The 13,485-nt window shown below is 40.6% G+C and overlaps 1 protein-coding gene across 1 annotated transcript in view; it reads left to right on the top strand.

Annotated features, from left to right (window-relative positions):
- Nucleotides 1–13,485, top strand: part of XKR4 (XK related 4) — a 287,758-nt gene that overhangs the window by 149,885 nt on the left and 124,388 nt on the right. The window lies entirely within an intron of this gene.

Genomic DNA, 13,485 nt, shown 5'->3' with positions numbered 1-13,485 from the left:
TTTCTGTGGGTCAGTGGCCCCAAACACAAAAATGGCTCCTGCCCCTGCCATAAATAAAGAACACATTGAAACCTTTTATGTTAGATATAAATTCATATTTTACTTTATTTGAAATGAAGTTTGATAAACTAACAAGACAGTTAAAACACTTAATCTGTTTAATAATTTAAATTAAGTCATTTTCCCTAGCTGCAGTATTAGCAAAATGGCCCAGGCATAATTATATAATTAACAGTGAACTTCCATTAGCAATGGGTGGTCCGCGGAAAGATTTACATTGAGCCAGGTGGTCCATGAGTCAAAAAGTTTGAGAACCACTGCTCTAAATGAAAAGATATTAAAATAATGTAATTAATATATCTTTTAGTTATTCTAAGCAATAATTAAATGTAAACTGTTTACTTGCACTGCATGGGAAAGTATCCATTCTCTAATGAGACTGTAGCCCAGAGTTTCATTCAGAGTTAAGTAAAATTGTCCAATGGAGCTGAAGTAATGAGTCTGAGTTATGTGTCCCAGTTCTGACAAACTACAGAAGAGTCCATCGCTCTCTCCTTCTATCTGCCTCAACACATTTGGATGACTTCTTAAAACTCCCTTATTACCTACTTAAATCAAATCAGAATGCTGTTCTAAAGCCCCTATCAAGTGATCTCTGGCTTTGATTATCATGTTAGTGAATGGCTTGAGGACACAATCCATGCCTAATGCTGTGCAGATCAACTGAACTAGAAATTAATCAGAACCCCAAAGTTCATCTCGGGATCCCAGCTTATCGGGAGTGTTCAGGTTCAGGCCTATTTCCAAGCTGAATAGAGGAGACTAGTATCCAGTCCTGAACATTTGTGCAATGTAACAAAATCAAGGATGGTATTTTCAACTCTAATTTACATGTAGAGAATCAGAAATAAACAAAGTATTAATTGCATTGTTTTATTTATATAAAGTGTTATATAATACTTTGTACTTTTGTAAGACAAAATCTTATTATTTTTCGATGGTCAAAGAATAGCTAGGAGTCATTTTATGAAACATTTCATACTGCTTTTTTCTAGACAAAAATCTTTTGACATTGGAGCTCCTTACCACCAGAGATCAGAATTCACTCAAGCCTGACTGCAGAATATGATGCTAAATTTACCTTTCTGCATTGGCAGTCATTAAATAAAATGTTGTATAATGCAAAGGGCATTAGTCTGGGAGTCAGGAAATCCGGGTTCTGTTCCCTTTTCTTCACTGACTTGTTGTGTATTCCTTAACAAATTATGAGAGCCTTAGTTTCCTATCTCTAAATGGTGGATATTGATACTAACCCTGTTTTTCTAAAATGACTTATGATCTCTGGATGCAAATTAGTATATACGTAGAGCTCACTGGAATTTTTACATATTTTTTTTTAATTAAAAATGCTATTTTCATTGCAATTTCAATTTAGGCTTTAGGAAGAAAAAAATGAAATGAAAAAATTTTTCAGGTTTTGTTGTTGATGTTATTTTGGAGTGTTCCAGGATTTGGTTTTGGAATTTCAAAATGTACTACTCCCATTCACATGACATAAGTTTATGAAAAAATAAAAATAGTATATAACTGAAAAAATCCCACACAATAAAATGCAAACAAATATTTAGAACTCTGAAACAATTTTTGGAACATTCTGATTTGAGGGAAATATGAAAAATATTTGTCTTCATTCTTATTTTGAATGAAAACAAATGTTGGAATGTCAATAGTTCCCATGAACCAAAATCTAAAGTTTCTACCAGCTCTTTCTATTCAGCTAAATATTTCTACTATTTCACTTAGGCTATGTCTAGACTGCAGGCTTCTTTCGAAAGAGAGCATCCAGCGAGTCTGGATGCTCTCTTTCGAAGACGGCCTCTTTACATTGTAGAACGCCTTCTTTCGAAAGAGGAACTTTCGAAAGAAGGCGTTCTTCCTCGTGAAACGAGGTTTACCGCCATCGAAAGAAAAGCCGTGTTCTTTCGAAATAATTTCGAAAGAACGCGGCTTGAGTCTGGACGCAGGGGAAGTTTTTTCGGGAAAAGGCTACTTTTCCCGAAAAAAACCCTGAGTCTGGACACGGCCCTATGTATTAGGAAAGAACCATTATGGGCATTTCTAGATGAAATTATTTATAGTTTGTATTTATGCATAAGGTCAAACTACACGATAATGGAACAAAATGTGTGATTCTGTAACAAGGCTGAATGGCAATTGCCATTTCTCATGGATTGAGAGATTTGAAGTATTTTTTAAAATCTAAGGGTATGTCTACACTACCACCCTAGTTCGAACTAGGGTGGTTAATGTAGGCAACCGAAGTTGCAAATAAAACCCAAGATTTAAATATCCCGGGCTTCATTTGCATCTGGCCGGATGCCGCCATTTTTAAAGCCCCGGTAGTTCGGACTCAAGGACTCCATGAGGAGTAATGGTAGTTCGGATTAGAGAGCCTAATCCGAACTACCTACTCCGTGCCGCGTGTAGCCGCGGGCACGGAGTCCGAACTACCGGGGCTTTAAAAATGGTGGCGCCCGGCAAGATGCAAATAAAGCCCGGGATATTTAAATCCCGGGCTTCATTTGCAACTTCGGTTGCCTACATTAACCACCCTAGTTCGAACTAGGGTGGTAGTGTAGACATACCCTTAAGCAATATCAGCTATTGGACCCAGCAGAGAAGGAGAGAGATACAGAAAGGAACTGATAGAAACACAGCTGTCTGCTGTAGTAAAACTATTGTCCTCAGAAACTAACATGAAAGTGAGCCTGTGCCTGATGTGAGGAATTGTCACAAGCTAAATCAAGTAGTGCTGTAGAGGACATTAGATACAGTTTTAATAAACAGATAGTTTGTCATCAATGTGTATGCATAACTTTGTGCAACAAGCTATGAATGTTAAGCTGAAGCATCCATGCTATTAGTAGATGTTGATCCTGCTGAAGAAGGATTAAGTGGGACCTAAAGGCACACGAAAGCAGGGGGTTCGTTATTCGACTTGAATATAAGAGACATGTGAATGGAAGCAGAAGATCTAGGATGGGGACTGAATAGTTCTGAAGGAGGAACTGTAAGGCTGCATGTACTCCGTGAGCTAAGGATGTGTTTACCACCTTATGTAGACATACCTGTGCTAGCTCTCATCAAGCTAGCAGACTAAAACTAGTAGTGTAGCCACAGCAGAATGGGCAGCAACAAGGGGCAGTATGAGCTAGTTGAGCTGAGTGTATATACCTACAATCTGCTGCTTGCCACTGCCTGTGCTACTCTTTTTAGTAGTTTCCCTACTCTTTTTAGTGCACTAGCTCAATTAGCGCTAGTACAAGTATATCTGTACAAGCTGGGAATCATAATTCTAGCACATATACCCTAGAAGATACAAGCCTGAGCAAAAATCTTGAGCTGTTGTTCATCTTGCTGCAATTTTACTCTGTTTATATATCTAGTTCCAGAGAGGAGGTGAATTTAAACTTTACAGAGTATGTGGACTGTGTTTATAGAGCATGTTGGGAGAGGCACCAGCTCTGACTCCACCTGACTTTTTAGGAGCATTCAGAAAGGTGGCAGGATTAGTTTTATTTAGAGTGCATCAATAAATAATGAACCATCTAAATTACTTTAAGATTTAAAGTCATACATCGCTGTACATGATTCAGTTTTGAAGTGATTCACAGAGGGCATTTGATACTTTCAATTCATATTATATGGTCTACAAGAGACTGTAACGAAAGTTAGGGTGGCAATAGTGTGGGGAGAGGGAAAAATCAAACCTTCATTCAAAGTGAAGCAATTCCAAAATTGCTGTAATGGTCCTTGGTTATCTAACTACTGAATTACCTCTAATTTAATCTATAAAGTGCAATGTAGTTAATTATATTATTAAGAAATCTCTTTCATCTACTTTATTTACTCTTGAATAGCTTGAAACTGATATGAATAGGGATGGTCCAATTAAAAACAGTCTTGCAGTATTGAGTGATATGTATTATAGTGACTGTTCCTTTCAGAAAAAGTATTTATTGCTCAATTCTTTATGCAGTAAAACTCCGATGGTCCGGCATCTGACGGTCCGGCACTCCTGATGGTCCGGCACCATCAGGAACCCGGAAGTGCTCCGGGCAGCCGGACCATTGGAGCTGCTCTGCCCCCAGCTTCCCCGATTCAGCCGCTGCTAAAACTGACCAGCACTGAATCCGGGAAGCAGGGGGCAGAACAGCTGGAGTGCTGCAGGGTAGGTCCAGTAGTGCTGCCCCTCGGGGCTGCAGGACCAACCCAGCAGCACCCCAACTGTCCCGGATTCAGCCGCTGCTGAAATTGACCAGCGGCTGACTCCAGGAAGCCCGAGACAGAGCTGCTCTGCCCCAGCTTCCTGGAATCAGCCGCTGGTCAGTTTCAGCAGCAGCTGACTTGGGTACACCTGGGACAGAGCGGCTGGGGTGCTGCTGGGTTGGTCCCCGCAGTGCCAAGGTTTGGCACTATCAGACCAAGCCAGCAGCACCCCAGCTGCTCTGTCCCAGGCTTCCCGATTCAGCCGCTGCTCAAACTGACCAGGGCTGACTCCAGAAAGCCCGGGGCAGAGCAGCTCTGCCTCTGGCTTTCTGGAGTCAGCCGCTGATCAGTATCAGCAGCGGCTGACTTGGGGACACCTGGGGCAGAGCAGCTGGGGTGCTGCTGGGTTGGTCCAGTAGCGCCGAGGAGCGGCGCTGCGGGACCAACCCATCAGCACCACAGCTGCTCTGCCCCAGGCGTCCCCAAGAGCAGCTTGAGTGCTGACGGGTTGGTCTCGCGGCGCCAAGGGTCGGCGCTACCAGACCAACCCAGCAGCACCCCAGCTGCTCTGCTGCAGGCGCCCCCGATTCAGCCGCTGCTGAAACTGACCAGCAGCGGCTGAATCGGGGACTCCTGGGGCAGAGCCGAACTATCGGAAGGGGGGGGCTATGAGGGTGTCTGGGGTAGCATCCCCCACCACACCCCAGACCCCTCATAGCCCCCCCTTCTGATAGTCTGGCATATTTGATAATCCGGCACCCCCTGGGTCCTAAAGGTGCCGGATTATCGGAAGTTTACTGTACTTCTCCCATTTAGTACAAAGACATTCATTCTACTTGTAGCTTTTGGAAAGATCTCACAGCTGTACAGTGCATTTTTGGAGGTTGTACAATGTTAATCCTTCTCTGTTTTATAGGTGAACTGTGAAGCGGAATCTCAAAATCCATTCATGAACTGCTTTAGACAATGATATCCATGCTTTCACATGTCTGTCATTTTGAGGGTCGTTGCTCATTTTAGTCCCAGGGTTACCAATATTCTTCACATATTAGGTGCCCCCTTGCTTCTATTATTGAAAATAATTTATACCAATAATAATCGCAAAAGTGAGATTATAGAAAGCTATTTACCCCGAAGAAATGAATGTGCCAGTGTTTTACATTTCCTGAATCAACATGTTTTTGTGTCTCACATTTTGATACTTTATCACACATTTTCTCCCACATTTGGATCTTGGAATGGTAAAAGTTATGATTACATCTCAGAGATGAATTATGCCTGTAAATTTTGAAATCCCATTAAAGTCAATAAAAGTTTCCATTGATTTCAGTGGTCTTTGGATCAATCCTTAAGTGAGAGCTAAGGCTGATCAGAACTTTTCAGGATCTAGGAAATCTGACAAATTTGCTCACATGTTTGCACCTTGAAAAGGTACTTTCACCCCACTATTCATGTTAACCTTGCAGGGTAACATGAATACTGCAATAAAAATTGTCCCGTAAATGTAATAACACTTTAAAATGTTGAGAAGCTCATTTGATGATCCATCTTCCAAACCACATCTAGACTTGCTTTCACTTTCGAAAGAAGATATGCAAATTCAGCACAAATTTGTATATCTTCTTCTGATCGTTTTTTCGAAATAGCTTCTTTTGAAAAAGAAAGTAGTCTAGATGCGGTTATTTTGAGGAAAAAAACCCTTTTGCAAAAGAACCGTTCTTCCTAAAAAAAATGAGGTTTACACAGTTCTTTCAAAAAAGGGGTTTTTTTCTCAAAAGAACCGCATCTAGACTGCTTTCTTTTTTGAAAGAACCTCTTTCAGAAAAGTGATAGAAATGTAGCCTTGTTAGTCTGAGGTAGCTGAAGCAAAATGCAGGACAATGTAGCACTTTAAAGACTAACAAGATGGTTTATTAGATGGTTTAATTGTATCCTTTTTTTTTTAATTTTTTTAATTGTATCCTTTGGTATATATGGTTGTGACTATTTTCTTCCACTATTTGATCTGAGGAAGTGGGTCTGGCCCACGAAAGCTCATCATCTAATAAACCATCTTGTTAGTCTTTAAAGTGCTACATTGTCCTGCATTTTGCTCTTTCAGAAAAGCATTGAAAGAAGATATGCAAGTTCATGCCGAATTTGCATATCTTCTTTCGAAAGTGAAAGCAAGTCTAGACGTGCCCCCACTGAAAATCAATGCAAATCATTCCGTTGACTTTTGTAGGAGCTTGAACTGGGCCCTAACACCATTTAGGGTTTTAAATCATATTTAATAGGTGATTGGTACATAAATCCAGGAACGTTCCTAAACTTTTCTAAAACAATATATTTTTTAATTCAGTTTTTCAAAGTAATTAAACTTCCAAAATGAGGCACTACTAAAGGAATTAATTCAGAGAGTTTATCCTAATGAATCATGAATCAGTTTGGTCAAGTAATTGAAATGTCTGGTGTTTTCTTATTTTGGATAGGGTTGAAATCCCATACAAAATAGCCTCTCTTTTGGAATTTTAGTTTGTCCACTCTTAGCTAAAACCTAGAACGTAACATTAAATCAAAGTGTATGAATTTTCACTTTCTTCAAGATTCCGATTTGCTTCAGGTTCAGTTCAAATTTGGGGTGATGTTTTGTGTCCATTAACCATCTCTCCTTGTCAAATGAACTTCTGAAGTAAAAACAAAACAAAACCCTCTGTCCTTAAAATATCCAAAAATTAAACGTTCGGATCCAAAGCAGGGAGAAGTACCTTTTCCTCAAATCTCTTTATTGGGGCTAAGAATTCTTCCTTAGCCCTTATCTAAAGTAGACTTGAACTTGCTTACACCCAGCCTGAATTTGATCCTCATCTGAAAGAATTGCAAGAGCCCGAGGGAGAAGATGAGGCTAATAGAATAGATCTATATATCCATTAATGCCTGAGTTCACTTTTCCTTGGCTCATCCCTCCACACTGAAAATAGCAGCATAGTTCTAAAGCAAGTTGGCATGTGATGTGACTCAAATACTCACTTGGCACCCTATTTTCCTGGTGATTATCGTGTGGAATATAGTCCCCTTTGGCCTCATTCTCAGCTCCAGCCCAGCTGGTGTGGCATCTGCAAAAAACAGATGCCAAGGTCTGTAAGGTATATTTTATCAGCAATTCTTTTGTTGGCATCCTGCAGGGTCTTGTGTGTGGGCAGCAATGTAACCGTGGTTTTCAGCTGGAGTGCAAGGTCAGCTTGTACACTTCCATTTACTGTATTTAAGGCTTTTTGATGTAAAGTTAAGGGGTACATTTTCAATATATTACAGAGACTATTTAGATACTTATTTTGCATTCAAAATCCCCACATTCCATAATGAAACCATACTCACTGGTGTACACTACTTGTAGCATCATCATTTGACCTACACTTTGTAATTATGTTTGCAAAACTGTCTTTTTATTATTAATAATTAATACCAATTTTTCTCCTAAAAATGCCCTAAGCCTATTTAGTCCCTAAAAGAATAAAATAATTCATTCCATTAGCCCAGCACATGTGAACAACACTGAAACAAACAGAATAGTTTTGCTTTCTCTACAGTTCAGATTATACTAGGATTTCTTGTATCAGTCTAAGTCAGGGCTGGGCAATCCATGACCTGCAGGCCAGATGTGGTTTACCATAGTTAGCCCCTTGCAGGCTTCCAGGCACTTTTTTTACTTGAGCATCCACAGGTATGGTTGCTGGTACCTTCTGTTTGCCATGGTTTGCCATTCCCAGCCAATGGAGGATGCAGGAATCAGTGTCGTTCAAGTGTATCAGGTACTGCATGCTGGAGAATAACATAAGAGGACTCCACCTTGTAAAACTAAGCTGTTTTTTTATTTTGAGAACTATTTAGAAAAATGCTATGATTGTAGCTAGCATTTGAGCCAGGTGCATGTTACACACCAGCTTACTAATTCATCCCCAAACTCTTTCCTCGTGCAATCTGTGTTCCTCCCTCCAAATTAAATTCAAGTTGCTATGTCTACAAATGGAAGGAGATAGGGCCAAAGTCCTTCCCCACTAACCAGCATAGCTGGCCAGCCCCAGAGTGGAGAGCACATACAAAGTAGCTGGGGCTTATGAGAGAGCTGGTGTCACTTGAAGCACAAACTTGCCTGCAGCTCCCCACTGGGGCTATGTCTACAGTGGGAAATAATTTCAAAACTTCTGAAACAATTATTTTGAAACAAGTGTTATTCCTCTTCACAAGCAGGAGTTTCTCTTTCGAAATAACAAGCCCGCTATTTAGAAATAACAGGCTTGATAGTGTGGACACTTGCCTTTTTATTTCAAAATAAGGGGAGTTATTTTGAAATAACTACCAGGGTAGACATGCCCTCGGAGAGATAGCACCATCACATACTCACAGCTCTTCCTAACTTTTTTAAGGCCCAAATGTGGCTAGTTGTGACACTACTTTTCCGTCTTCAAAATATGGATAAATACTTACCTATTGTAATGAAGAAAGGAGTAGCAGACATGGACTTATGTTTGTATGGCACTTAGAAAATGTAAATATTATAATCAGTAGTATCAGTCACTAATAACATTATTAGATATAGTTTAGAGAAATAAAAGTCATTTCAAAGGCAAGAGTAGAACTTCCTCACTTATTCTGAGCTCTACCACCATTTTATATGGCTAAGAGTGGACTTTTCGGAAGAAAGCCTGGCAATGGCCAGGACAGAGGCTTTGAGAACTAATGCAGTTTGTTGACAAGTATGTGAAATTTGGTGAAAAGTGTTCACCTCTTCTGATCACATTTAGTTATTATTGCCCTTTTACAGAAAAGAATATAAAAGCTCACCAGAGTTATGGCTTGCCCAAACTCACAGGGGTAGAGCTTTGCGAACAGGGGCAGCAAACAGGGACTTTTGAGAAGGAGTTCTCTAGGCAAAGGAGGAGCAATATGGGACCCTTGAGGTAAGTGGCTGTCTGTAGTGTGCGTTTGTGTGTCTGGGGGTTATTTGCTGTGTGCTGAGCTTGTGTTTGTGTGTGTGATGTGTTTGTTTGAAGGAGTGTGTACTGTGGCTGGCAGTTGGAAGCTGTGAACTTCTAAAGGTTTGAAATCTAGAAACCTCTGTTCATTGGCTGAGCCTTAGTCAGAGAGCGGGACTATAATGAAGGTCAGGGCTTTATAAATCAGTGAGTCAGCAACCAGGGAGCTTTGCAAACAGGGGCAGCAAACAGGGAGTTTTGAGAGGGAGTTAGGAAGGGGCCGAGGTACACTTGCCATTCTTTATAGTTTAGTTTACAGATTTTAATAAAAACTTCCCGATTTAACTAAAAACCTTATCTATAATCTAGGTAGCTGTAGAAGAGAATGCAGGCAGAAGCCCAGCAGCAGATCGGGGGCTATCCAGTTTATTGCACTCAGTGTAGAATGTATGATTACCTGCCATATGGACAGGTGGTGTATGTGTGCATTCAGTGCAAGGAGCTCCTGGCCCTCAGAGACTTTGGAGGACAGGGCTTTGGACTTTGGAGGACAGGGTGGCTGATCTGGAGGAGCTGAGGGAGGTTTTCCGGGACACTGTAGAATTGTCCCACCTCCAGTCAGACAGCCCCGGTAGTGTTAAGGAGGATGAAAGGCTCAGGGAAGGAGAGCAGTCAACGAGAGCAGAGGGAAACTATTTCCATAATTGGGACCCTCCTTCCAGATGTTGGGATATCCTCTCGCACTGAGGTTACCTCTCCAGGTGAGGGAACTCCAGTCATTAGGAAAAAGCAGGTGTTAGTAATGGGAGATTCAATCATTAGAAATGTAGATAGCTGGGTTTGCGATGACCGGGAGAACCGTATGGTGACTTGCCTGCCTGGTGCGAAGGTTGTGGATCTCTCGAGGCATCTAGCTAGACTTATGTGTAGTGCTGCAGAGGAGCTGGTGGTCGTGGGACATGTAGGTACCAATGACATAGAGAAGGGTAGCAGAGACGTCCTGGAAGCCAAATTTAGGCTGCTAGGAAAGAGACTGAAATCCAGGACCTCTATGGTGGCATTCTCAGAAATGCTTCCAGTTCCACATGCAGAGCCAGGTAAGCAGGCAGAGCTTCAGAGTCTCAATGCATGGATGAGATGATGGTATAGGGAGGAGGAGTTTAGCTATATAAGGAATTGGGGAGCCTATACAGGAAGGATGGGCTCCACTTAAACCAAAGTGGATCCAGGCTGCTGGCACTTAACATTAAAAAGATCGCAGAACAGTTTTTAAACTAAGAGATGGAAAGTTGATTGGTGCAGACGAGCACGTGGATTGGACAGAGGCGTCTCTTAGAGGAGAGTCTATTGATAGAGATTCTCTAGGTTTTAGTCAGGAGGAGAGGATGGAAGAGGATAAAGTATGAGCCAGATCAGACAAAAAACATTCACATAAAAAAGAATCTGACATATCAGAAAAGGGCAGACAAATAAACAGTGACAAGTTTTTAAAGTGCTTGTAAACAAATGCTAGAAGTCTAAAAAATAAGATGGGTGAACTAGAGTGCCTCGTATTAAAGGAGGATACTGATATAATAAGCATCACAGAAACCTGGTGGAGTGAAGACAATCAATGGAACACAATCATTCCTTGCTACAAAATATATCGGAAGGCCAGAACAGGTCGTGTGGGTGGGGGAGTGGCACAATATGTGAAAGAAAATTTAGAATCAAATGAAGTAAAAATCTTAAATGAATCAACATGTTCCATAGAACCTCTATGGATAGTAACTCCCTACTCTAATAAGAGTATAACAGTAGGAATCTATTATCGATCTCCTCACCAGGACAGTAATAGTGACTATGAAATGCTAAGGGAGATTAGAGAGACTATCAAAATAAAGAACTTAGTAATAAGTGGGGGACTTCAACTATCCCCATATTGACTGGGTACATGTCACCTCAGGACAAGATGCAGGGGCAAAATTTCTTGATACCTTAAACGACTACTTCTTGGAGCAGCTGGTACAGGAACCCACAAGGGGAAAGGCAATTCTCAATTTAGTCCTGAGTGGCGCGCAGGATCTGGTCCAAGAGGTAACTACAACAGGACCGCTTGGAAATAGTGACCATAATATAATAACATTTAACATTCCTGTGGTGGGAAGAACACCTCAGCAGCCCAAGACTGTGGCATTTAATTTCAGAAAGGGGAACTATGCAAAAATGAGGAGGCTAGTTAAACAGAAATTAAAGTAAAATCCCTGCAACCCGCATGGACACTTTTCAAAGACACCATAATAGAGGCCCAACTTAAATGTATACCCCAAATTAAAAAAACAAAATAAAAGAACTAAAAAAGAGCCACCGTGGATTAACAACAATGTAAAAGAAGCAGTGAGAGATAAAAAGGCATTTTTTAGAAAGTGGAAGTCAAATCCTACTGAGGTAAATAGAAAGGAGCATAAACACTGCCAAATTAAGTGTAAAAATGTAATAAGAAAAGCCAAAAAGGAGTTTGAAGAACAGCTAGCCAAAAACTCAAAAGGTGGTAATAAAATGTTTTTTAAGTACATCAGAAGCAGGAAGCCTGCTAAACAACCAGTGGGGTCCCTGGACGATTGAGATACAAAAGGAGCACTTAAAGACTATAAAGTAATTGCAGAGAAACTAAATGAATTCTTTGCTTCAGTCTTCACAGCTGAGGATGTTAGGGAGATTCCCAAACCTGACCCATCCTTTGTAGGTGACAAATCTGAGGACTTGTCACAGATTGAAGTGTCATTAGAGGAGGTTTTGGAATTAATTGATAAACTTAACCGTAACAAGTCACCGGGACCAGATAGCATTTACCCAAGAGTTCTGCAAGAACTCAAATGTGAACTTGCGGAACTATTAACTATGGTTTGTAACCTATTCTTTAAATCAGCTTCTGTACCCAGTGACTGGTAGATAGCTAATGTAACACCAATATTTTAAAAGGGTTCTAGAGGCGATCCCAGCACTTACAGACCGGTAAGTCTAACGTTTGTGCCGGGCAAATTAGTTGAAACAATAGTAAAGAATAAAATGGTCAGACACATAGAAGAACATAATTTGTTGGGCAAAAGTCAACATTGTTTCTGTAAAGGGAAATCATGTTTTACTAATCTATTCGGGTATGTCTACACTAGCCCCCTAGTTTGAACTAGGGAGGCTAATGTAGGCATTCGAAGTTGCAAATGAAACCCGGGATTTAAATATCCCGGGCTTTATTTGCGTCTTCCCATCTGGGTGCTATTTTTAAATCCCCTTAGTCAGAACTAACTGCCTGCGGCTACATGTGGCAGTCAAACGTTAACTCGAACTAATTTGTTAGTTCGAGTTAACTGTTACTCCTCCTGCAAGGAGGTTTAACGGTAGTTCGAATTAGGAGCTTTAATTCGAACTACCTAGTTCGTGCCACAGGTAGCCGCAGGCAGGTAGTTCGGACTACGGGCATTTAAAAATGGCGCCCACTCAGAAACATGCAAATGAAGCCCAGGATATTTAAATCCCAGGCTTCATTTGCAAGTCCGAATGCCTACATTAGTCACCCTAGTTCGAACTAGGGTGGCAGTGTAGACATACCCTAAGATAGGAGCCCTAAATTGAGAAGAAGGCCTCTTAATTCCTCATTTCTCCCATTTGTGAAATATGATTCATGATATTAACCTAGTTTAGACTGATATTGTGCAGGCTAACAAAATATGTTTGCAATCTGCTATATTCATGCAAAGTATTATTACAATGGTGTTCTCTCAAAGTTAGGGAGGAATTTAATTACTGATCTTACATCCTTTTATGCTTTTATTTATGCATGCTGCCCCTATTTCACAATATCCTGGGCTTCTAAAAGTGCTTATAAGGTCTGGTGGACTTTCAGAGCCCTTGAAAGTTTAGACTAGGCTTAAAATACTAACCAGCAAATCAGAGTTTGCTTTAAAGAAAAAGGGAACACTATTTTCAAAGCCTATTAGACTATCAGAGAATATGGGGAATAACTGAAAATATAAGAACATTATAGAGAAACTTAATGATTTCTTTGCATCAGTTTCCATCATGGACAATGATCTGTAGATGTCTATTCCAGAGCTACTCTTTTTAGATAACAGTGAGGCACTGTCAGATACTGAGATGTCAAAAGAGGAAGTATTGGAATAAACTGATAAATTGAAATAAATTACTGGGACTGGACAACATTAATTCAGGAATTCTGAAGGAATGAAGTGGCTAAGATACTAATAAAATATGCCATATCACA

This window comes from Pelodiscus sinensis, chromosome 2, assembly GCF_052426305.1.
Source record: "Pelodiscus sinensis isolate ZL-2025 chromosome 2, ASM5242630v1, whole genome shotgun sequence".
Lineage (NCBI taxonomy): Eukaryota > Metazoa > Chordata > Testudines > Trionychidae > Pelodiscus > Pelodiscus sinensis.
This window is presented reverse-complemented; position numbering and strand designations above follow the sequence as displayed.